This window comes from Ursus americanus, chromosome 2, assembly GCF_024610735.1.
Source record: "Ursus americanus isolate L20-20 chromosome 2, mUrsAme1.1.p, whole genome shotgun sequence".
Taxonomy (NCBI): Eukaryota; Metazoa; Chordata; class Mammalia; order Carnivora; family Ursidae; genus Ursus; species Ursus americanus.
The window spans coordinates 59,732,839-59,757,256 of record NC_142128.1 but is presented as its reverse complement, the minus strand read 5'-3'; positions in this window follow the sequence as shown (position 1 = coordinate 59,757,256).

Genomic DNA, 24,418 nt, shown 5'->3' with positions numbered 1-24,418 from the left:
TGTTGGGAATTTCTGTTCTCCTTGGTACTACATGATATCAGTGTTAAAGCACTGAGTGATGATAAATGAAGATTCAATGAAAGAAAAATTTAAATGACTATGTGTTTTTTTTTCCTACTCAGTATTTCTATGGTTTTTATGGCTATGACTCAAAAATTTTTGTTACATAGAGAATTTCTAATACCCTTTCTCTAAGTGTTAAATGCTAAGATGAATGACTGCTTGACTTGCTTAAATTTCTGCCCTTAAAATACTTAATTTCATACATTTTAATTCAGCATTCTATGAAAGGCATAGCCTGGACATTTTTATTTCCAATCATAGCTGTTGTTCATAAATGTATTTTAAAGCATTTTTTCCCTACCATTTCATATCTATCAGGACCATTCCTGCTAGTAGAATGACCATAATTTTCTCTCCACTTTGCTGTGTACAGTCCATTGAATATATTACTTTTACATGGTTCTTCTCTGTCTTTTAAAATGTTCTTTATCCATGTTTGGTCAAAGGTCCATCACACTGTCACTCTATTTTATACACACTCAACTCTGTGTCTCTTGCTTTTTTACCTGTTAACATTAAAGGCTTGTTAAATTTGACTCTCTGCCTACTCTCTGTATCAACTTGGGCACCTAACCTTACTGGAGAAGTGCATTAGGATGCCCACTGTTCTCACTTTAATTGCTACTAGTCTCAGCTTCATCACACATCCTGAACTGTTCACCTTCCCACTGTACTAGGTGACTCCTATCTTCTCTCTCTACCAGTCTTCAGAGATTTTTTATTTATTTGACAAAGAGAGAGAGACAGCCAGCAAGAGAGGGAACACAAGCAGGGGGAGTGGGAGAGGAAGAAGCAGGCTCCCAGCGGAGGAGCTTGATGTGGGGCTCGATCCCAGAGCACCGGGATCACACCCTGAGCCGAAGGCAGACGCTTAATGACTGCACCACCAGGTGCCCCAAGTCTTCAAAATCCCCTCCTCAATCCTGAGCTAACCACCTTCCTTATTAATTCACTGGGAAAATTGTTTCAGTCATATTCCTTAAATTGCCATCTTACCATCCTCTACCTACCTGCCTATCTCACCTTCTGTTACCATAGGTGAGCTGTTTATATTTCTAGCAAGGTCAGTTCCTTTACTTGTGTACTAGATCCTATATCCTCCCATCTATCTCAGGGAAATTGACCTAGTAATTCTCCCATCTCTGTCCTATATTATAAATTGCCCCCTCTGTTGAGTCATGCCCATCATGATCATACTCCCTGGTATACTGTTTCATCTTCTGTATGGGGAGGGGGAGTAAGTCTCCCCTGCATGTGTTTTCCTTCAACTACCATTCCATTGTTGTGATGTAACCAATCATCTTTAAAGTTTTATCTGTTTGTGCTCTCCAATTTTTATATTGTCTTGTTTCCTCGAACTCTGACTTTTACGTCTACTACTTAACAGTGAAATAACTTTCATGATGGCCACTAATGCCTTCTATGTTGCTTTAGGTCACTTCTAGTCCTCATTTTACTCGATTTCTCTTACAATTATTTTCATTCCCTCTTTCTTGAAACCCTTTCTTCACTAGGTCCTGGAACAACCCTCTATCTTGTTTCTAATTCTTTCTCAGTCCTGTTTGTGGGATTCTGGTATTCTCAAAGGTATCCAAAAGTTAGACATAGATCACGTGTTCAGACCTATTCCTATCTCTGTTCTATTTCATCATCCATTTTCTCTGTAACATCTTTCGGTCTTGTGATTTTTATATTCTATCTGCTCACTGAAGACTCCCAAATATATATCACCAGTGTAGAAATCTCTCTTGATCTTTACACTCAGCAGCCTATTTGATGTCATCCCTTATATATCTAGTAAACATAAAACTACACATGGCCAAAACTGGTAGACTTTTTTTATATTACAAATTAGCTGCACTTATAGTATCCCCCATATCAGTAAACAGAACTCTTATCCTTTGAATTATTCCAGTAAAAATCCTTAGTGAAACTCTTCCCTCTCCCCCCAACCCTGACAGTCCACATCTAATCTATCAACAAATTCTATCAATTTTACCCTAAATTCTTTTCCCCAAAACTCTGCGGCCACTAACATAATCTGAGCAATCATAGTTCTCACTTCAGTTTTTGTGAAGGCCACCTAAATGATCTCACTATTTCTATTATTGCCACCCATATGTTAGTCTGTCTCTGTATAGAAGCCAGAGTTATTTAAAAAATAAAAGTCAAATCCATCCATGCTCAGAGCTCACAGTGATTCCCTATTACACTGAGTCACAGGCACAGTTCGTTCAGTGGCCGACATGGCCATCCAGTTCAGACCCACTGTCAGCTTCATGACCACCTCTCCTCTCAGCTTACTGTTTGATTACACTGTCACGGGCGCACCTTGTTTCTGATTTTTCCTTGAACACCAAAATATTCCCTGCCCCATGTCTACCTTGATAGCTTTCCCATAGATACCTGCATGACTCCAACACACAATTACATTTCAGAATTATTAATGTGCCTGATCACAAGGTGCTAGGAGAGACCAACTTAAAGTATTACTTCGAAAGGTGCATGAATATTTTAGCTTTCTAAAATACAAACTATTCTGAACTCTGAAACACATTTTGATATAAAAGGTTACAGATGGGTATTGTATTCCTGTACAAGGATTATATGCCCAGTGCCATATATATATTCTTACGAGAAATTTAAGGGTTTTATTCCCAAAGGTAGGTTTTATTAGACTTGCTTTTTTCATAGGGACTAACATTAGAACCTAACCTCCAGGGGCACCTGGGTGGTGCAGTTGTTAAGAGTCTGCCTTTGGCTCAGGGCGTGATCCCAGTGCTCTGGGATCGAGCCCCACATCAGGATCCTCCGCTGGGAGCCTGCTTCTTCCTCTCCCACTCCCCCTGCTTGTGTTCCTTCTCTCACTGGCTGTCTCTCTCTGTCAAATAAATAAAACAAATCTTTAAAAAAAAAAAAAAAAGAACCTAACCTCTATGTAAGATGTAATTACCCTAGACTTTACCTAGATCCATACCACAACCCTTCAGATGTTATTGCCCCCATTTTTGGAAGACACACTGAGACCTAAAATTGTATACCTAGTTCAAGATGACAAAGATTAAGAAAAAATAGAATTAAGTAAAAACAAAGTAAAACTGCCTCCAAAGTTGATCTTTGCTCAAAATTATTTTTGAAATGATTATGAAAAATCTGCAATAAGTGTAAACTTTCTCTCAGTAGGTAAAAGTTGGTCTAAAATCTGTTAAGAGTTAAGATGGCAGAGGAGTAGGGGACCCCTTTTTCAGCCGTTCCACTGAGTCAAGTTGGATAGGTACCAGACCATCCTGAACATCCACGGAATCAGCATGAGACGCAGGAAGACACATCTGGATCTCTACAAATGAACATCTCCAGCACTGAGTATTGAGGTACAAAGCACACACAGATATCAGAAGATAAACGGAACGGGGAGGGAGCTGCTGTGTTTGGGCGCTGGGAAGTGGTAGCCACCTGCACGGGGGAGAAGGCAGACTCACGGACTGGCACCCGTGAGAGAGCAGACTGAGACCATGAGCTGGGGAACGTGCACAACCAGACTGAAACAGAGCTCCAGTGCACTCACTGGAACCAGACTGAGACCAGGAGCTCTGGAGCGCACTGGGGGGGGGGGGGGGGAGTGGCTACCGCTGGCGGCTGGTGGTGTTAGAAACACAAAGGACAGAGACGCACCGGCCCTGGAAGTGAGGGCTGGAATGCCGGGTGTAGGGTGCACTACCCGGGACACTGCAGGGTTGAGCAGCAACAACAGAAACAGAGTTAAAGTGGCCAAAACATCAGTGGAGAATGGTTCTCTATCCCTCTGTTCTGAGACAGAGGCTGAGATTCGGCTACTGCTGCTTTGACTCTCAGAAAAGGCACAGCAAGCTGCCAGAGAACAAAAGCCTGGAAAGACCAGCTCACAGCGTGCCCATCCCAATCCCCCCTCGCAGGGGACACGGAGACTCTACCCAAACAGGATTGCCTGAGTATTGGCGTGGCAGGCCCCTCTCCCAGAGGGCAGGCTGAAAAATTAAGAAGCCCACATCCCTAAGATCCCTATAAAACAAGTGTGCACTGCCTGGGTCCCAGTCAATAATTTGGGCTCTAGACAACCCCGCAACCTCTCCCCATCAGAATGACGAGAAGGAGAAATCCCCCCCAGCAAAGAAAAGACCATGAGTCTGTGGCCTCTGCCACAGAACTAATGGATATGGATATAATCAAATTATCAGAAATGGAATTCAGAGTAACAATGGTCAAGATGATGTGTACACTTGAAAAAAGTATTGATGAAAATGTTAATGAGAATATAGAATCTCTAAGGTCGGAAATGAGAGCGAATCTGGCAGAAATTAAAAATTCTATGAGCCAAATGCAGTCAAAACTAGAGGGGCGCCTGGGTAGCGCAGTCGTTAAAGCGTCTGCCTTTGGCTCAGGGCGTGATCCTGGCGTACCGGGATCGAGTCCCACATCAGGCTCCTCCGCTATGAGCCTGCTTCTTCCTCTCCCACTCCCCCTGCTGTGTTCCCTCTCTCGCTAGCTGTCTCTCTCTGTCGAATAAATAAATAAAATCTTTAAAAAAAAAAAAAAAACTAGAGGCTCTGACGGCCAGGGTGAATGAGGCAGAAGAATGTACCAGTGAATTGGAGCATGGGTTAGTAGAAGAAAAAGCTAAAATAGAAACTGGGCTCAAAAAAATCCAATCTCAAGAATGTAGGTTATGGGAGATTATTGACTCAATGAAACGTCCCAGTGTCAGAATCATCGGCATCCCCGAGGGGGTGGAGAAAAACAGAGGTCTAGAAGAGATATTTGAACAAATTGTAGCTGAAAACTTCCCTAATCTAGCAAAGGAAACAAGCATTTGTGTCCAAGAGACAGAGAAGACTCTTCCCAAGCTCAACCACGACAGACCTACGCCACGTCACGTCATAGGGCAATTTGCAAATATTAGATCCAGGGATACAGTATTGAAAGTGGCCAGGGCAAAGCAATTTCTCAAGTAACAAGGCAAACATATCAGAATTACGTCAGACCTGTCTACACAGACCTGGAATGAGAGAAAGGGTTGGGGCGGCATTTTTAAAGCTCTTTCAGAGAAAAACATGCAGCCAGGGATCCTTTATCCAGCAAGGCTGTCATTCAGAAGTGATGGAGAAATAAAGACCTTCCAGAATTGCCAGTCATTGACCAATTTTGTAATCATGAAACCAGCCCTACAGGAGATATTAAGGGCAGCTCTATAAAAGTAAAAAGTCCCCAAGAGTGATACAGAACAGAAAGTCAAAATCTATAGAAACAAAGACTTTACAGGCAACAAGGCATCATTAAAATCATATCTCTCAATAATCAGCCTCAATGTAAATGGCCTAAATGCTCCCATATAGCCACAAGGTTGCAGATTGGACAAAAAGATATGATCCATCCATTTGCTGTCTACAGGAGACTCATTTTGAACCTAAAGATACATTCAGACTGAAAGTAAAGGGATGGAATACCATCTTTCACGCCAATGGACCTAAAAAGAAAGATGGGGTAGCAATTCTCGTATCAGACAGACTGGATTTTAAACTAAAGACTATAGTTAGAGACACAGAAGGGCACTATAATATTCTTAAAGGATGTATCCAGCAAGTGGATGTGACTATTATAAATATATAAGCCCCCACCAGGGAAGCAGCAAAATACACAAGCCAACTCTTAACCAGAATAAAGAGACATATAGATAAAAATACGTTAATAGTAGGGGACCTCAACACTCCACTATCAGAAATAGACAGAGCACCGGAGCAGAAAACTAACATAGAAACAAAAGCTTTGAATGCCATACTCGACGAGTTGGACCTCATAGATATATATAGAACACTACACCCCAGAACCAAAGAATACTCATTCTATTCTAATGCCCATGGAACATTCTCAAGAATAGACCATGTTCTGGGTCACAAAAGAGGTCTCAACCAATACCAAAAGACTGAAATTATTCCCTGCATATTGTCAGACCACAACGCTTTGAAATTGGAACTCAACCACAAGGAAAAATCTGGAAGAAACTCAAACACTAGGAGACTAAGAACCATCCTGATCAGGAATGACTCGATAAACCAGGAAATCAAAAATGAATTTAAACAATTTATGGAGACCAAAGAGAATGAAAACACAACGGTCCAAAACCTACGGGATACTGCAAAGGCAGTCCTACGGGTACAATACATAGCCATCCAAGCCTCAAAAGAATAGAAAAATCTAAAATGCAGTTTTTATATTTTCACCTCAAGAAGCTGGAACAGCAACAGAGGAAGAGGCCTAATCCATGTACGAGAAAGCAGTTGATCAAGATTAGAGCAGAAGTCAATGAATTAGAAACCAGCAGTACAGTAGAGCAGATCAACAGAACTAGAAGCTGGTTCTTTGAGAGATTCAATAACATTGACAAACCACTGGCAAGGCTTATCCAAAAGAATAGAGAAAGGACCCAAATTAATAAAATTATGAATGAAAAGGGAGAGGTCACAAACAACACCAATGAAATTGGAAGGATTATTAGAAACTTTTATCAAGAGCTTTATGCCAATAAATTAAGCAATCTGGAAGAGATGGAGGACTTCCTGGAAACCAATAAACTACCAAGAGTGAAACAGGAAGAAATTGATTTTTTAAACAGGCCAATTAATTATGGAGGTTACAACAGTGATAAAAAAATCTTCCAAAAACAAAACACCAAGACTGGATGGTTTTCCTTGTGAATTCTACCAAACATTCAAAGAAGAAATAATACCTACCTCCTAAAGCTATTTCAAAAAATAGAGACAGAAGGAAAGCTACCAAACTCATTCTATGATGCCAATATAACCTTGATCTCCAAACCAGGCAAAGACCGCATCAAAAAGGAGAATTACAGACTGATTTCCCTAATGAATATGGATGCCAAAATTCTCAACAAGATCCTGGCTAATAGAATCCAACAGCACATTAAAAGGATTATCCATCATGACCAAGTGGGATTCATCCCTGGGATGCAAGGGTGGTTCAACATTCACAAATCAATCAGTGTCATAGATTTTATGCAGAAGGAAATATTCAAAAATCATATGATTCTCTCAATAGATGCAGAAAAAGCATTTGACAAAATATAGCATCCTTTCCTGATTAAAACCCTTCAGAGTTTAGGGATAGAGGGTACATTCCTCAATCTCATAAAAACCATCTATGAAAAGCCTACAGCAAATAGCATTCTCAATGGGGAAAAGCTGGAAGCCTTTCCCTTAAGATCAGGAACACGACAAGGATGCCCACTCTCGCCACTATTATTCAACATAGTACTACAAGTCCTTGCAACAGCAATCAGACAACAAAAAGGGATCAAAGGTATCCAAATCGGCAAAGAAGAAGTCAAAATGTCTCTCTTTGTAGATGACATGATACTCTATATGGAAAACCCAAAAGAATCCATGCCCAAACTATTAGAAGTTATAGAGCAATTCAGTAATGTGGTGGGATATAAAATCAATGCTCAGAAATCAGTTGCATTTCTATACACGCATAATGAGACTGAAGAAAGAGAAATTAGGGAATCCATCCCATTTACAACAGCACCAAAAACCATACGTTACCTTGGAATTAACTTAACCAGAGACGTAAAGGACCTATATTCTAGAAACTATAAATCATTCTTGAAAGACATTGAGAAAGACACGAAAAGATGGAAAAACATTCCATGCTCATGGATCGGCAGAATTAACATAGTTAAAATGTCCATGCTACCCAGAGCAATCTACACTTTCAGTGCCATCCCGATTAAAATACCGAGGACATTTTTCAAAGAACTGGAACAAATAGTCCTTAAATTTATATGGAACCAGAAAAGGCCCCAAATACCAAGAAACTGTTGAAAAGGAAAAACAAAACTGGGGGCATCACAAAGCCGGATTTTGAGCTGTACTACAAAGCTGTGATCACAAAGACGGCATGGTACTGGCACAAAAACAGACACATAGACCAGTGGAACAGAATAGAGAACCCAGAAATGGACCCTTGGCTCTTTGGGCAACTAATCTTTGATGAAGCAGGAAAAAATATTCGGTGGAAGAAAGACAGTCTCTTCAATAAATGGTACTCGGAAAATTGGACAGCTACATGCAAAAGAATGAAACTTGACCACTCTCTCACACCATACACAAAGATAAACTCCAAATGGATGAAAGACCTCAATGTGAGACAGGAATCCATCAAAATCCTGGAGGAGAATATAGGCAGCAACCTGTATGACATCGGCCACAGCAACCTTTATCATGACAAATCTCCAAAGGCAAGAGCAACAAAAGATAAAATGAACTTGTGGGACTTCATCAGGATATAAAGCTTCTGTACAGCCAAGGAAACAGTCAAAAAAACTAAGAGGCAGCCCACAGAATGGGAGAATATATTTGCAAATGATGCTACAGATAAAAGACTGGCATCCAAGATCTACAAAGAATTTCTCAAACTCAATACGCAAGAAACAAATAAATCATAAAATGGGCAGAAGATATGAACAGACACTTTTCCAATGATGACATACAAATGGCTAACAGACACATGAAAAAATGTTCAAAATCATTAGCCATCAGGGAAATTCAAATCAAAACCATACTAAGATACCACCTTACGCCAGTTAGAATGGCAAAAATTGACAAGGCAAGAAACAACAATTGTTAGTGAGGATGTGGAGAAAGGGGATCCCTCCTACATTGTTGGTGGGAATGCAAGTTGGTACAGCCACTTTGGAAAACAGTGTGGAGGTCCCTTAAAATTTAAAAATTGAGCTACCGTATGACCTAGCCATTGCACTACTGGGTATTTACATAGTGAAGAGAAGGGCCATATGCACCCCAATGTTCATAGCAGTATTGTCCACAATAGCTAAATCGTGGAAGGAAACGAGATGCCCTTCAACAGATGACTGGACTAAGAAGTTGTGGTCCATATATACAATTGAATATTACTCAGCTATCCAAAGGAATGAGTTGTCAAATTTGCTGCAACATGGAGGGCACTGGAGGAGATAATGCTAAGTGACATAAGTCAAGCAGAGAAAGACAATTATCATATGATTTCTCTCTTCTATGGAACATGAGAGCTAGGAAGATCGGTAGGGGAAGAAAGGGATAAGGAAAGGGGGGTAATCAGAAGGGGGAATGAAGCATGAGAGACTATTGACTCTGAGAAACAAACTGAGGGCTTCAGAGGGGAGGGGGTTGGGGGAATGGGATAGACTGGTGATGGGTAGTAACGAGGGCACGTATTGCATGGTTCACTGGGTGTTATACGCAACTGATGAATAATCGAACTTTACATCAAAAACCAGGGATGTACTGTATGGTGACTAACATAATATAATAAAAAAACATTAAAAACCCCACAGTAAAATCTGTTAAGGCCTTTTCAATGAAATAAAGATCATCATAACTAACAATATTTAAATAAATAATGTGAATCTCTTTTGTGAGTAATGTGAGACCTTTGGCAGGTACTTATTTGTTTTTGTGCCTGTATACCTAGCACAGGAGGGCGTCGATAAAAGTTTTCCCCAATAAATGAAAGGCATTTGTAATGCAGAAAAAGGTAAGATATGGTCTTCTCAAGGAATGTAAAAACTATTGATGAAAGTAAAAGAAAATCAGTCTTGTGTCAGTTTAAGCAATTATTTTGCCTATACTGTGACTTTGGGCCTTAATCATTTTTAATGTTATTTTATCATCAGCCAAACAACTTCTGCAATTAATGTGCTTCATTTTGCTTATTCTTTTGAAGGGCTTCATGATTGATTTATGGTATATTCTGTACATTAGAACTCTACCCTGAAGTTGCTAGTGATCAATTATGTTAAAGTAGGTATTTTAAATGTTAGTTTATGTGAGCATTGCATATTTTAATTTCCTAGATGTGCTTATAAAAATATTTAGCATGATGTCATTCGTATCAATTTCTGATAAATTGAATTAGGAATTCTGAATTCTTTGTAGATTAAAATATGTGAAATTTTCTCTGCTTAAGTTTCACCTTGCTATCTGAGAAATTCACTTTTCTACTTTTCCTACCCCATTTCTGTTTTTCCTTATGAAACTTTCTGTGACATTTAGAACGCTTTATCACAGATGTACAACAAGCAATTTATACCAACCATTCTTGAAATTTCTAGTTTTACCTTCAGAGAGTAATATTATAACAAGCAAATTAAAGAACCATGAAAGTAAAGGAAACAAGTTTATGCCAAAGGAATAAATGGTAGCAAATGAAAATGAGCCACCTGTTTCTCATTAAGCAGACAAGTGATGTGGCATATAATTCAGTGGCTGAAATATGTATTTTGCATCCCAGGATCTCTCTTAATACTATAATTTTAGGTCGTTGAAAATGATAGCAAGGGAACAATGTACCATAACAGTCTCTTACAGGATCCTCAGTGTTGTGCAGAGGGGTCCTCAAAAACAGAAGTCATTTATCAAGTGATTATAGACAGTGCTTCCTTTACTTCCATCCTAGAGTTACCAGAGAAGGAATCAGTAGCAAACAATAGAGGTCATGTCATTACATCTCTGCTGGGGATGACAGTCTGGGAACCAGTGTGTTAGAGAATCACTAAAGAATAGGGAACACATAAAGGCATTAAAGAGTTTTAAAAAACATTATGAAAATAGAAATATAAACACACGTAACCATGCACCTTAAATAATTTCTTGTAATTAGAAAACTTAGTTACATCAAGTGGGAGGTATGGTACCTAAGTAAATGGATATCCAATCTGAACATCATTCAGTTCACACCTCTAGCTCCGTGATTTTGATTGTAAATATACATAAGATTATTTTGATGTTTATTTCAAATAATGCTTTGCCAACGGTGACTTCTTTCTAATAAAGTCTATCTGAAATCCTAAGGATGTCGTGACAGCAAATGAAATCAAAATATGCGCATGATTATGGAGCACAGATGCCCATATAAATCACACAGAAATTAATAACACAATTCCCTGGTGGTAAGGTTAGGAGACATAGCAAGAGGAAAAGGCAGGTGGTTTTCCCCTCATTAGATTTTGATCTTAAAATCAAAAGCACTGCTTGCTTATTTGTCTAACAGTGTCTTCATTATATGATGAAAGAATAACATTTAGTTTCTTGGCAAAAATAAGTGCCAGGGTATCCATGTTTCTGTGCAATAATGAAGTTATATGTATAATTTATCCCTTCTAGAATCTACTCTTAAAATTTGACAATGCGCCTGGGTGACTCAGTCGTTAAGCAGCTGCCTTCGGCTCAGGGCGTGATCCTGGCGTTCTGGGATCGAGCCCCACATCAGGCTCCCTCCTCTGCTGGGAGCCTGCTTCTTCCTCTCCCACTCCCCCTGCTTGTGTTCCCTCTCTTGCTGGCTGTCTCTCTCTGTCAAATAAATAAATAAAATCTCAAAAAAAAATTGACAATGTAAAATAGCCATCCAATTGGGTGGAATAGTGGAAGGTAATGCTAGGACCTATCAGTGTAGAAAAGCAAACAAAGTAGGAAAACTCCTCCTTATGCCTTCCTGGAGACAATGACTTCATTTTTTTCCCTTTGTAGCTTTGCTCATGTTTAATTACTTAAATGAACTGATTTTCTCTCAATACCTTTTGACCTTTTTTACTCATTTCTCCCAACCCCATCTCCCTGTCTCTGCTAACCATCAATCTATTCCTGTATCTATGAATTTGTTATTTTTGTTGTTTTTTCTGATGTCTAGCCTTTCTTTTGTTTTTGTTTACTGGAGTATAGTTGACATACAATGTTATATTATTTAAGGTGTACAACATAGTGATTCAAAAATTCTATACATTATGCAATGCTCATCATGACTGTAGTTACCATCTGTCACCAAAGTTATAATAATACTATAGACTATGCTGTGCTTTTCATCCCTGTTACTTATTCATAGCTAGGAGTTTATATCCCTTCACCTTTTTTGGCCACTCCCTGCTATCTCCTCCTCTCTGGCAACCGCCAGTTTTTCTCTGTATCTATGAGTTTGTTTGTTTGTTTTTAGAGTCTGCATATAAGTGAAATCATGTGGAATTTGTCTTATTTCACTTAGCATTATACCTTCTAGGTCCATCTATGTTGTCACAAATGGCAAGATCTCATTCTTATGGCTGAGTAATATACCAATGTGTGTATGTGTGTTTACACTACATCTTCATTTATCAGTGAACACTTAGGTTGCCTCCATATCTTGGGTATTATAAATAATGCTGTAATAAATATAGTGGTGCATATTTCTTTTCAAATTAGTGTTTTCTTTCTTTTCTTTTTTTTCTTTCTTTTCTTTTCCTTTCTTTTCTTTTCTTTTCTTTTTTTCTCAGGTAAATAACCAGCAGTAGAATTACTGGATCTTAAGATATTTCTAGTATTAAATTTTTGAGAAAACTTCACACTATTTTCCATAGTGGTGCACCAATTAACATTCCCACCAACAGTGTACAAGGGTTCCCTTTGCCCCACATACTTAAAAACATTTGCCACTTTTGATAATAATCTTTTTGATACTGGCTATTCTGACTGGTAATCCCTCATTATGATTTTGATTTGTATTCCCCTGATGGTTAGTGATGTTGAGCATCTTTTCATGTATATTGGTCATCTATGTCTTTTTTGCAAAAATTTTGTCCTCTGCCCATTTTTTAAATTTTTTGGTATTAAGTTGTAGTTTTTTATATATTTTGGGTATTAACCCTTTATCAGATATATCATTTGCAAATATCTTCTCTCATTTGTTGTAGCTTAATTGACCATCTAAGTGTGGGCTTATTTCTTATTTCAATGGTATGCTGTTCCATTGACCAACATGTCTATTTTTGTGACAGTGCCATTTTGATTACTACAGCTTTATAGTATAGCTTGAAATTTGGGATTATAATGCCTCCAGCTTTGTTTCTCTTAAAATTGCTTTGGCTATTTGGGGTCTTCTGGGGTTCCATACATTTTACGATTATTTTTTATAGTTTTGTGAAAAATGCTGTTGGTATTTGGATAAGGATTACATTGACTCTGTAGATTATTTTGGGTAGTATGGGCATTTTAACAATATTCTTCCTGTCCATGAGCATGCTGTATTTTTCCATTTGTATTATCAATTTCTTTTATCCATGTCTTATAGTTTTAAGAGTACAGTTCTTTTTCACCTCCTTGGCTAAAATTGTTCTTAGTTTTTTTTTTTTTTTTTTGATGCCCTTATAAATGAGATTATTTCCTTAGATTCTTTTTGCTACTTCATTATTTATGTATAGAAATGCAATAGATTTCTGTTTATTCATTTTGTATCCTGACACTTTTATTTTTCTTGTCTGATTGCTGCAGCTATGACTTCAGTACTATATTGAATGAAAGTAGTGAGAGTGGACACACTTGTATTGTTCCAGGTCTTAAAGGAAAAGATCTGTTTTTCACCATTGAGTATAATTTGTTGGTTTGTCATATATGGTTTGTATTATGTTAAGCTATGTTCCATCTAAACCCACTTTGTTGAGTTTTTTTTTTATCATGAAATGTTGTTGAATTTTGTTAAATGCCTTTGTGCATCTATTTAGATGATCATATGGTTTTTATGATTCATTTTGTTAATGTAGTGTTAGTATTGATTTTTGCAGTTATTAAACCATCTTTGTATCTGAGGAATAAATCCTAATTGAATATGGTGTATAATTTTTCTAATACATCAGTGGTTTGCTAATCAGTGGTTTGCTAATACTTTGTTGATGATTTTTTTTTAAGATTTTATTTATTTATTTGACAGAGAGACAGCCAGAGAGAGAGGGAACACAGCAGGGGAGTGGGAGAGGAAGAAGCAGGCTCCCAGCAGAGGAGCCTGATGCGGGACTCCATCCTGGAATGCCGGGATCATGCCCTGAGCTGAAGGCAGATGCTCAATGACTGCGCTTCCCAGGCGCCCCTGTTGAAGATTTTTGCATCTATGTTTATCAAGGATATTGGCCTGTAGTTATCTTTTTTCATAGTGTGTTTATCTGGTTTTGGTATCAGTGTAATTCTGGTCTTACAGATAAATCTGGACGTTTCCTTTCCTCTTGTGTTTTTGGGATAGTTTTGAGAAGGATAGGTATTAACTCTTTAAATATCTGGTAGAATTCACCTGTGAAGCCATCTGGTCTTAGACCTTTGTTGGAAGTTTTGATCTTTGTTACTAGTAATTAGTCTGTTCAGATTTTAAAATTTTGGTTCAGTCTTAGGAGATTATATGTTTTTAGGAATTTATCCATTTCTTCTAGGTTGTCCAGTTTACTGGCAAATAATTTTTCACGGCAGTCCCATCATTTTTCATATTTCCATGGTGTCAGTTGTTACTTTTTCATTTCTTTTTTGAGTGCTTTTTTTTTTTTAATCTGGCTAAAGGTTTATTTTATCTTTTCAAAGAACCAACTGTTTGTTTCATTGATCTGTTCTTTTTTTTTGTGACTATTTCTATTCTGATCATTATTTCCTTTGTTCTAACATTAGGCCCCATTTGTTCTTTTTCTAGTCTCTTTAGATATGAAGTTAGATTATTTTTTGTTTTGGACTATACGTATAAGAGGGATCACATAATATTTCTTTGAATTATTTCACTCAGCTTCATGTCCTTGAGGTCCATCCATGTTTTCCAAAATGGCAAGATTTGGTTCTTTTATAAGGCCAAGTAGTATTCAATTGCATATACCAGAACTTACTACTTTCAATCTGAAAATGTTTAAAACTTTTAATCTTACTGTAATTCAGATTTTCTTAAGGTTTTTATTTTATGTCATTTATAAACTTTTTGCCAATGAATGTTTGTTACATAAAAATCACTTTTAAATTTATACTTACTAACATAGAATTTTGGAGATAATGTACAGCTTTGATTTGTCCTAAACATGCATCACCAATACCAGTATTTCCTTTTCACCCCATTCTTTCTGTATTTGAGCTTTAAAAAATTAGTCCTCAGAAGTTCCTCAAAAAGTTAAAAATAGAACTACCCTACAACTCAGCAATTGCCCTACTAGGTATTTATCCAGGAAACAAAAATAGTGATTTGAAGGGGCATCTGCACCCCAATGTTTGTAGCAGCAATATCCACAACTGATAAATGGAGAAAGATGATGTGGTACACACACGCACATGCACACACACACACACACACACACACACACACTGGAGTATTAGTCATCAAAAATAATACTTGCCATTTGCAACTACCTGGATGGAACTGGGATATATTATGCTAAGTGAAATAAGTCAGTCAGAGAAAGACAAAAGCATATGATTTCACTCATCTGAATCTTAGAAACAAAACAAATGAACACAGGGGAAGGGAAAGAAAAATAAAGACATGGAGGAAAATCATAATACTTCTAAATATAGGGAATGAATGGAAGGGTGCTGGAAGGGAGGTGGGTAGGGGAATGGGGTAACTGGGTGATGGGCATTAAGGTGAGCACTTGATGTAATGAGCACTGGGTTTATATGCAAGTGATGAATCACTAAATTCTACCCCTGAAACTAATACTATACTATATGTAAACTAACTTGAATTTGAATAAAATTTTGAAAGAAAAAAAAATAGTGCTTAATTTTACAGATCTGTCTCCGATTTCTTCCAAGAAGACTTTTCTAACCCATTGTTAGACTTTTTTAATGTGTGTTTTATGGTCCCACTTTTTTTTTTTTTTGGAGGGGGTACAATTCAAGCTATAACAGCCAACAAGGAAAGAATGAGTTTTACATTAAGAGTTGTAATATATTTTCTATCATACAAAATACATATTGCACTGAATTCCATCTGCTTACGAAATGCATTCTGTGCTACAAGAATTATCAGCGACCTATGTTCTTTGTTATTGGTGCTACGGGTTCTACAAACAGATCTAACAGTCACTTCTGATCATGCTCTTTCCAGTGTGCCTGTGTTCAGTCTACCAGGAATGTCATCTCATTGCCACTTTTCCAAATTCTACTCATTGTTAATAACTAGCTTATTCAGTATGCACTTTCCTACTTGCCTCCAGCATAAAATAATCATCCCCTAAAAATTACAAGCATTTGTTATTTGCATTGCAAATTTTATTTATTTAATGTCTTACACTGTTATTAAACAGGTGTTATGCGCATGCTTTTACATTCTGAAAGTGCCTGGCACAATACCTTTTGTCTAACAAATTTTCAATAAATATTTTATTGTTATATCATTGAATGATAGAGGCAAAACACTGAGTTGAAATATCCAGATACTTATTTCACTAGTTCACTTGGCACAGGTACATACTGGATAGGTAAATATATAGATAAATGTAAAGCTTAAAATTAGAGTAAGACTCAGAAAATAGAATGCATTGTGTGTTTATAGACCAGAAAAGTCTCGTAGAAAAACTAGTGATAACATTTACTTAACCTTACTGTGTCTTTGCCTTGCACATAGTATTGTAATTTGCTAACATAAGACTTCTGTGATGTTGAAATTGCTTTATTGAAGGGGTTAAGTGTACAAGGCTTTTAAAAAATCATTTTACTTGAGATATATAAAATCCTACTAAAATACAAAACTGTAATAGTAAAAGGGATAAGTACTTTAAAATTATACCTAAATTTTAATATGACAAATATTCAAGTAATTCTATAACTAGAAAGATCTTTCATAATCTTTTAAAAATAAAAATTTGTAGTTAATTCTTTATTGCAGTAAAACATTGTGTAGCTGAAGAGAATTTAACATAAAATTTAGTAGGGCTTTTGAAACTTAATTTTCCTTGAACTTCATTTGTGTTTTCTTCCTTATTATCTATAAGTGGAATTTTATTCAATTTAAACCATTTCCTATTAATTCTAAGGTAGCTAACCCCATACCATGTCTCTAAAGGGAGCTATTTACATTTCACAAGCAAAGAAATCAGTTTTCAGGATGTTTCTATATTATGACAGCAAGATTAGTTCAAAAAAGAAAAGTTCAGACAATTAACCAGCTGTTTCATATACAAAATGCCAAACATCTGGTTCTTCTGACTTTTTTTTTTCCTCGCTGACTTGATTGAAACAGCGGGGTTGATTGTGTTGTGCAAATATAGCCTCGGAGCAGGAAAATTAGGGAGTAAAAAATCTTGACTTTATTGTAGATTTTTTTAAAAATCCCAGATTCAGAGATTCTGAGGCTATAGTGTCAGCTATTTGAACAGACTGCGTTCTATTGTTTTCATAGTTGACTCAGTAAGATGTTTATGAAAGAAATCCAACTGCAAGATAATTTTAATTACCATAGTTATTAGCATTTCTGTTCACCAGTTACCTTCAAAACATGCTTTTCTCAAGTCTAGACAAATGAGCTAAGGACTGCTTAGATCTTCATTACAATCCCAGGTCCATATATAAACCAGTGTTACGCCTCAAGAGATGGCCATTTACTAGATAAATATTTGTGCATTAGCATGGATGGTATAAGACCCTATGTCATTCTCCCATATGAATGTGAAATGTAATCTGAGGCCATCAAGTCAACGGAGTTGTAGTTACTCACATTTGTGATAATATGCTGTTGCCAGCACCTGCTATGCATTTCTTACACAGTTTACTATACCACTTGAGAGAAGTTGGAAACCATTAAAACGATAATTGGTACATTCATAACAAAAGTCAGCAGACTGTCAGCTATCAACAGGAAGGCTGTAGTGGGATGATAGAGTGAAAAATAGCAGACAGCGGAAAGAAAAGGAACATATTAAAGGGAAATGAAAAGTCATAGGAGAAAGTCCTCAGACCAAAATCAAGACCATGCTTCAGTGGAACTATGTCCTATATAAAAATTAATCCATTTAAGCAGTTTGTCTACATAGTGAAGATTCTAAACAGCTATTTTTTTTGTGGCTTGTATGTATATGTCTATAATATTTATCTACTGAATTTACACTAAAAGATAAAAGCAAGGTTAGTAATATAGCATTTAAAGAAATGACCTTCAGCAGCGTGTATTTGTAATTGCCAAATTATGTAGTTATACTCTGCTAATCAAGGTGGAGATGAAAAGTAAAAAACCAAAACAAAAAACAAAACTAAACTGCAAATACGAAAGAAAGAGAAAGAAATTTAATTACAGGTGCCTTTTCAGTGCTTCCCATACTTGAGAATAAATTTCTTCTAGCTTTCCAGCTGTGAAGGCAGCCATTGTTCTCAGGGGAGCTAATTATACTAAGAAGCTCGCCTTCCTGGTGGGCTCTAATAAGCACAGTTCATTGCAGAACTTTACCAGTGTGTGTCAAAGACCCACAACTGTGTGTAGCTGATGCTAGGGGCATGCAGTACAAAGCTCTGTAATGTAGCTGCAGTAAACACACACACCATTACTAGGGAACTATAGGAATAGTACAGAGGCCTCAGGAATGGGAAGTTATGGTTTCATTAAAGCTGAACCGTAGGGGTCAAAGAGTTAATGAAGGGGCTAAAGGGCTAATGATCCCACCTATGATAAACACTATTTACCATGTAGTCTTGAGCAGACTTCTATGTTAGCAGGAATCGCATGGAGGGGACTGTGTTAGCCATCTGCTCACTGTTCTAGTTGCCATTTTTTCCCTACTTGCTCAGTTACTATAAACAGTGACCTAAAAGGCGATGGAAAGGCAAACAGTGATGTGCTGGGAGGGATTTACCACACCAAAAAAAAAAAGCAACATCTAAATAACTTTGCCTATAATTTTGTAGTTCGAGATTCATAAAAGGGTACTCATTTAATTATATCCATTAATTTTTTAGATGTTCACCTGTTGAGTTTCTCAAGAATTTGACTGTTGGTTTATGTAGTAAGTCTTCGTGTTGTCTAGCTTGGAATATAGTTAAAACCATGAAAAAGCATTTGCATGAATGTTATGGTTAGAGACTTTCTAGTCTCTACAATGAAACAATGGATGCAAGTTGATACACCCAAACTAGCATCCTATAATTTTATTGTAAATTTCTAAACTCTTTATATATTGTGAATTTACATTTTGATCACTTTAGTCTTTGGGACAAAATACATATCACAGAGTATGGAGAAAATGTTTATTTTTCTGGTGTCATCATGAAAACTTTCCAAGGCTTTCTAACACCTAATTCTTTTTTTTTGTAGTGACTCATGCTTTCTTTCCTTACACTCTCCCAATGATGGGTAAAAAACAAATCTATTTGCAGGCAAATATGCTCTTATAATGTTTATAAAAATAAAGTTCTCTTTATATTTGATGACAAGCAATAAAATTAAAAGAAAATCCAAAATCTATAGCCAGTGTAACTTATATTGAAGTCTTAAATTCCTCAGATAACAAAAGTTGCTGTGCTCAGCTGTGGATTTATAGAAGACTGCTACCTTAGTTGGAATGAAGCATCCGTGCTCCATAGGAGAATTCTTTGAAATTTTCCACTGGCAATTCCATAAGTTAGCTTCATAATGACCTTATGGAAACAGCCTGGTTTTCAACACATTCCTGTTGCTTCGACTGAACAAAGTTGGCCAGCTGTAACAAATAGCACAGCAGTTTACTTTTCCGGTGTCCAATTCAAATCCATTTCATCTCATTTGGGAGGAAACTGCAATTTAGTCTTAGGATTTATGGCATGAAAGCATATGTATGACTCAAAGTCCATGGAATTCACAACAAATGTTAATGGAATAAAACTCTTTACCAAGTTCCATAGAAGAATCACATTTTATTTTACTTATTTTTTTAAGAATTTTATTTATTCATTTGAGAGAAAGAGAAAGCATGAGTGGGGGAGAGGGACAAAAGAAGAGGGAGAAGGAAACCCGTGCTGAGCCTGGAACCCAACACAGGGCTCAATCCCAGGTCTCTGAGATCGTGACCTGAGCTGAAGGCAGATGCTTAACCAGCTGAGCCACCCAGGTGCCTCTCACTTTCATTTTATAAAGAGAAATCCTGGTATAGAAGTAACAAGAAAAAGAACAAAAACATATGCATGAAAGTAATTCTTTTAAGGAAATCCTTAATGGAGTATGGGGGGAAAAACTGTCTAAAACCAAGCAATCAATAGATAAATTTTGATCCCTTGATATTGAAATTCTGTCAAAATCATGATTCTGTATGCCACATATACTTACACTGTAGAGAGCAAAATATACAGTATCAAGAATTATATAACTTCATGAGCATGTTCAAAAATGTCAGATTAAACTTTGAAAGTGACATTGATTAGAATAGTAATTATAGTCATGTAGTTTTGTCATTGATACTCATTTTTGAAGTTTAGTAAAACCTAAGCAGATATCTAACTTTAGAGAATGATCAGCTGTTTAAATTTTGATTTTTTTTTTCACCAACAAAAGAATCAATGGAAATATTAGAAAAGCAAATGGAACTCTGGGCATCAGATAAACAAGTTCTAAACAGTGACCTTGATTTTCCTAACATTATTACTATGACTGATATTTTCCTTATTTACACAAATTGCATAAAGTCTGTGGTAATCTACATAAAATGTATAAAAATATACAAGACAAATTAATATATTATTTGAAATATATATTTAGAATTGTGAGTAAACAAAACTAAAGACAATATCTGAAGACCAGAAGATGTGAGAATTCAGGGCAGAATCTTTTTGTTTTTATGTTTGCTTTTTTTTTTCTTTAAGATTTTTATTTATTTGAAAGAGAGCACACTTGGGAAGTGGGGAGAGGAAGAAGAGAGGGAGAAGCAGCCCCCCCCCCCCCGGCAGGGAGCCCAATGCAGGACTTGATCCCAGGATCATGACCTGAACTGAAGGCAGATGCTTAACTGACTGAGCCACCCAGGGCCCACTTCTTGTTTTTGTTTTTTAAGACCTGATTTACCTTTGCTGGAAAATTTTACCTGACTGCAAATGTAAAGCCAGCTTATAGAGAAATAACTATTCAGACCTTTTCCCAAGGGATTGCCTTTTGTCTGATGCTGAGTATTCTGCATTGCTAAAATCTGTGTGCCAGTATGGTTGAAATTTGTGGTTTCCATTCCTGGACCTTTGCTCCCTCTCTTCAGAGTAGTTCTGTGCCCTGAAACTCTAAACTCTTTCCCACATTAATGGTTTCTTGGGCTGTCTTCTCCGCTGAATGTTAGCTCATAACCAGAGATTCCTTGTTTTTGGTAATCTTCTGATTGAGTTCAATAGACATGATTATGAGGAGAAAGAAAAGGAGTAGGCATTGGGGCAGGAGAGAAAGAGTAGTATATAACCAGATTTTTAAAAAATGTAAAACATCTCTTTGAAATCCTTAAATACTGTTTGTTGAACCTTAGGATACCAGTATATCTAAATACAAATCTGTGTATATTTATCATTTTTATAGGTGGATTTGGAAAGCCACCAATCGTCAGTTGGTATCATTTTGCCACTTAAGTTTATTAAATAAATTTAAGTATCTTATACTATGTAAGGTTATAAATACTGTTTATAATATTTGACTTCAGCTTCCTGATCTATAAAATAGATAAATATTAGCTATTCCAGTGTATTAAATATCAAGTGGCTAGTACTGAGGGTGATCCATGACCCTATATCTTCCTTTCCCCCATTTTTGTCTTTAATAAATACTTGAATTTTTGAAGTTTCAAATTTTCATGGTTAGAGCTATTAGAGATTGTATTTATAATAATCCACTCCTATGCAAAAGATATGAAAACAACATAGAGCAGAGTTGCATGGGTTGGACATGTAATAGTATAATGTAGTACTTTGTGATTATAAACCCAGGGTTATTTATCATTATAGTCTAACCTAGTCCATTCTGACTGATACGACCACTGCATTATGTTCCTTAGGGACCTTTAGAACTCTACTAATATGGCACTTAATATGGTCTAGTAATGCTGGAATATCATGTGCCAGACACTATTCTATGTCCTTTGCATATATTTACATCTGCTGAAGTTAGTTTCCATTTTTGTCTGGCATCTAATTGGGAACCATTTAGCTAGCTCTGCATGAATTATGAAATTAAAGGAGCAATTATTTTTTTGGATTTTTAAACATTAAATCCATTGGGGGATATAATGGGAAAGAGTTTGTGTTTAAATCTGGGTCATCCTTTTTGTTTTAGTTAGAATTCATTATATATATTTTGATGAATGTTGTTAGATAATCTGGCAGAGAATAGAAGATACTTTCCTTTTTGGTCTAGGTAGCAGTATGTCTTTAAGGTTCATTAATTTCCTGTTCTATTTCAGAGACTTAGAGGAAAACTAAAGCAGAATAGCCATTTTTACTGCTTCCAGAAATAAAAATAAAGGAACAGTGATAGTTCTTATAAAGTTCATCTTCTATTTTAGGTAGATCATGACTACTTGAGTAACCTGATAGCCTCTTTCTCTGAAGAGAATTTACATACAGGTTGACCTTAAGTTGTCTATTCAGAGCAGTGGATTAAAGGAAAATTAAAACCTGGGAAATCTGGGAAACACTGTATTTGGGGATAGGCACTTTCTCTCCTCACACTTTTTTTTTTTTTTTTAAGATTTTATTTGAGAGAGCATGAATGAGGGGGCTGGGGAGAAGCAGAATCCCTACTGAGCACTGATGAGCCCGATGCTGGTCTTGATCCTAGGACCTCTGGGATCATGACCTGAGTTGAAGGCAGATGCTTAACCAACTGAGCCACCCAGAAGTTCCTCTCTCCTCATACTTCTGTATTGACCTATATTATAAAAAGATCATGAAGAATATCTTTCAGCTGCATATCACTAGAGGGTGACATTGCTTCTTTGAGAAATAATACCCACTCAATGGTGTATTCTCCATTTGGCCTGCAGCTGACAGAAAGATAGACTGGCTGCTCTCTTGGTTTCATCTCTGATAGCTGTGCTTGGGAAAATGGACACAAATTTTAAAAAGCAAAAATTAAGATGTTCATCTTACATTTCCTTTTATATGCCACATTCCATCTCTTTTTCTACCAGGATTTTTAATTTCAGGGTTGCCTTCTTGCACAGTATCCAATATCAAATGTTTATACTTTGTTTTCCACTTGACTAGGGATGTTTAAGTGTATATTTCATCAGCAAGTAATCCTACTTAGGATGTGGTCTAATCAGAAACAGCTAACACGAACATTTTCCAAGGTTTTTTATCTGGATGCCTTAAAGAATAATGTTGCCATTGAGAAAGAGGGATGGTAAAAGGAGAGGTTCATTTGACAGTGAAGAGTAAATGTAGATGAGTTAAATTCTGGACTTGCATAGGTTTGAGATCCTTTTGGCGCACTGATGGATGCATTCCACAATTATTGGGTGTTCATTATTGGGCAGTTCTGCAACATCACATTTCACAATTGTGATAGAAAGTGATAGTCTGGTATAAACAAAAACTAAGGAAGGTCTTTTACTTTCTACTGCTTTAATATTTAAAGAGTATGCTTTCACAAACATAGTTAACAAAACGGGATACATAAGATGCCCCCAAGGTGAATTCTTTATTTACATGGAGCTTATACTGGAGTGAGAAGAGAGAGATGAGAAACAAAAAACAGAGGTGGTAATTCTTAAGAAAATCTAGATGAAGAGGATAGAGGGAGGTGAAGGATGGTATTTTATGTAGTGATTTAAAGGCGTCTGTGCTAAAGAGAATTTTGAGCAGAGTTTGGAAGGAAGCAAGGGAGTTACAGGAGTATTTTGGAAAAAACATTTCATTGAGAAGTGACAGAATTACTGATAAATATTCCTTTAAGACAATTAAAAATATGAACTTGGAATTTGAAAGAACAACATATAGATTTAGCATCAGGACCCCCTAAATAAAGTATATTCTGAATTCACGTAAATTGGGAAATACAGTTCACTGGCTCTGTGAGAGTCTTTAATTTGTATATGAGCACACAAAATGAGACTCCTTCTACAGTCTGATGGCAGACTCCCAAAAATGTAAATGCTATCTATAAAACAAAGTATAAATCATGTAAATAGGCATATGTACAGAAGTTTTGAGGCAGTTGAGGGACATCTAGGACAGGCATAGTCAGGGGAGGATTTCTGGTCAAGATTTTAGAAGGATGAGTATGGATGGAGTCTAGGAGATAATAGGGGAATGGCAGGGTGTTTGCACAAATCTAATCTCAATGTAGTTTTACCAGAGGGTTAACTATAAAACAAAGGGTGGCATGTGATGAAGTTTCATGAAATAAATATCATGTAGATGATGGGCATCCTTGTAATTAGAAAACATCTATTTCACCCAGGAGGTAAACAGGCATCCTCAAAGAAGTTTTAATCAAGTTTAACTATCCGATTTGCAGTTCTAAAAGAATGATGGTGGCTAAAGGGAATATGGTTCTCAAAGAACTAGACTGGAGGGATTACTGACGAAATTGGCGTCTTAGAAATTAT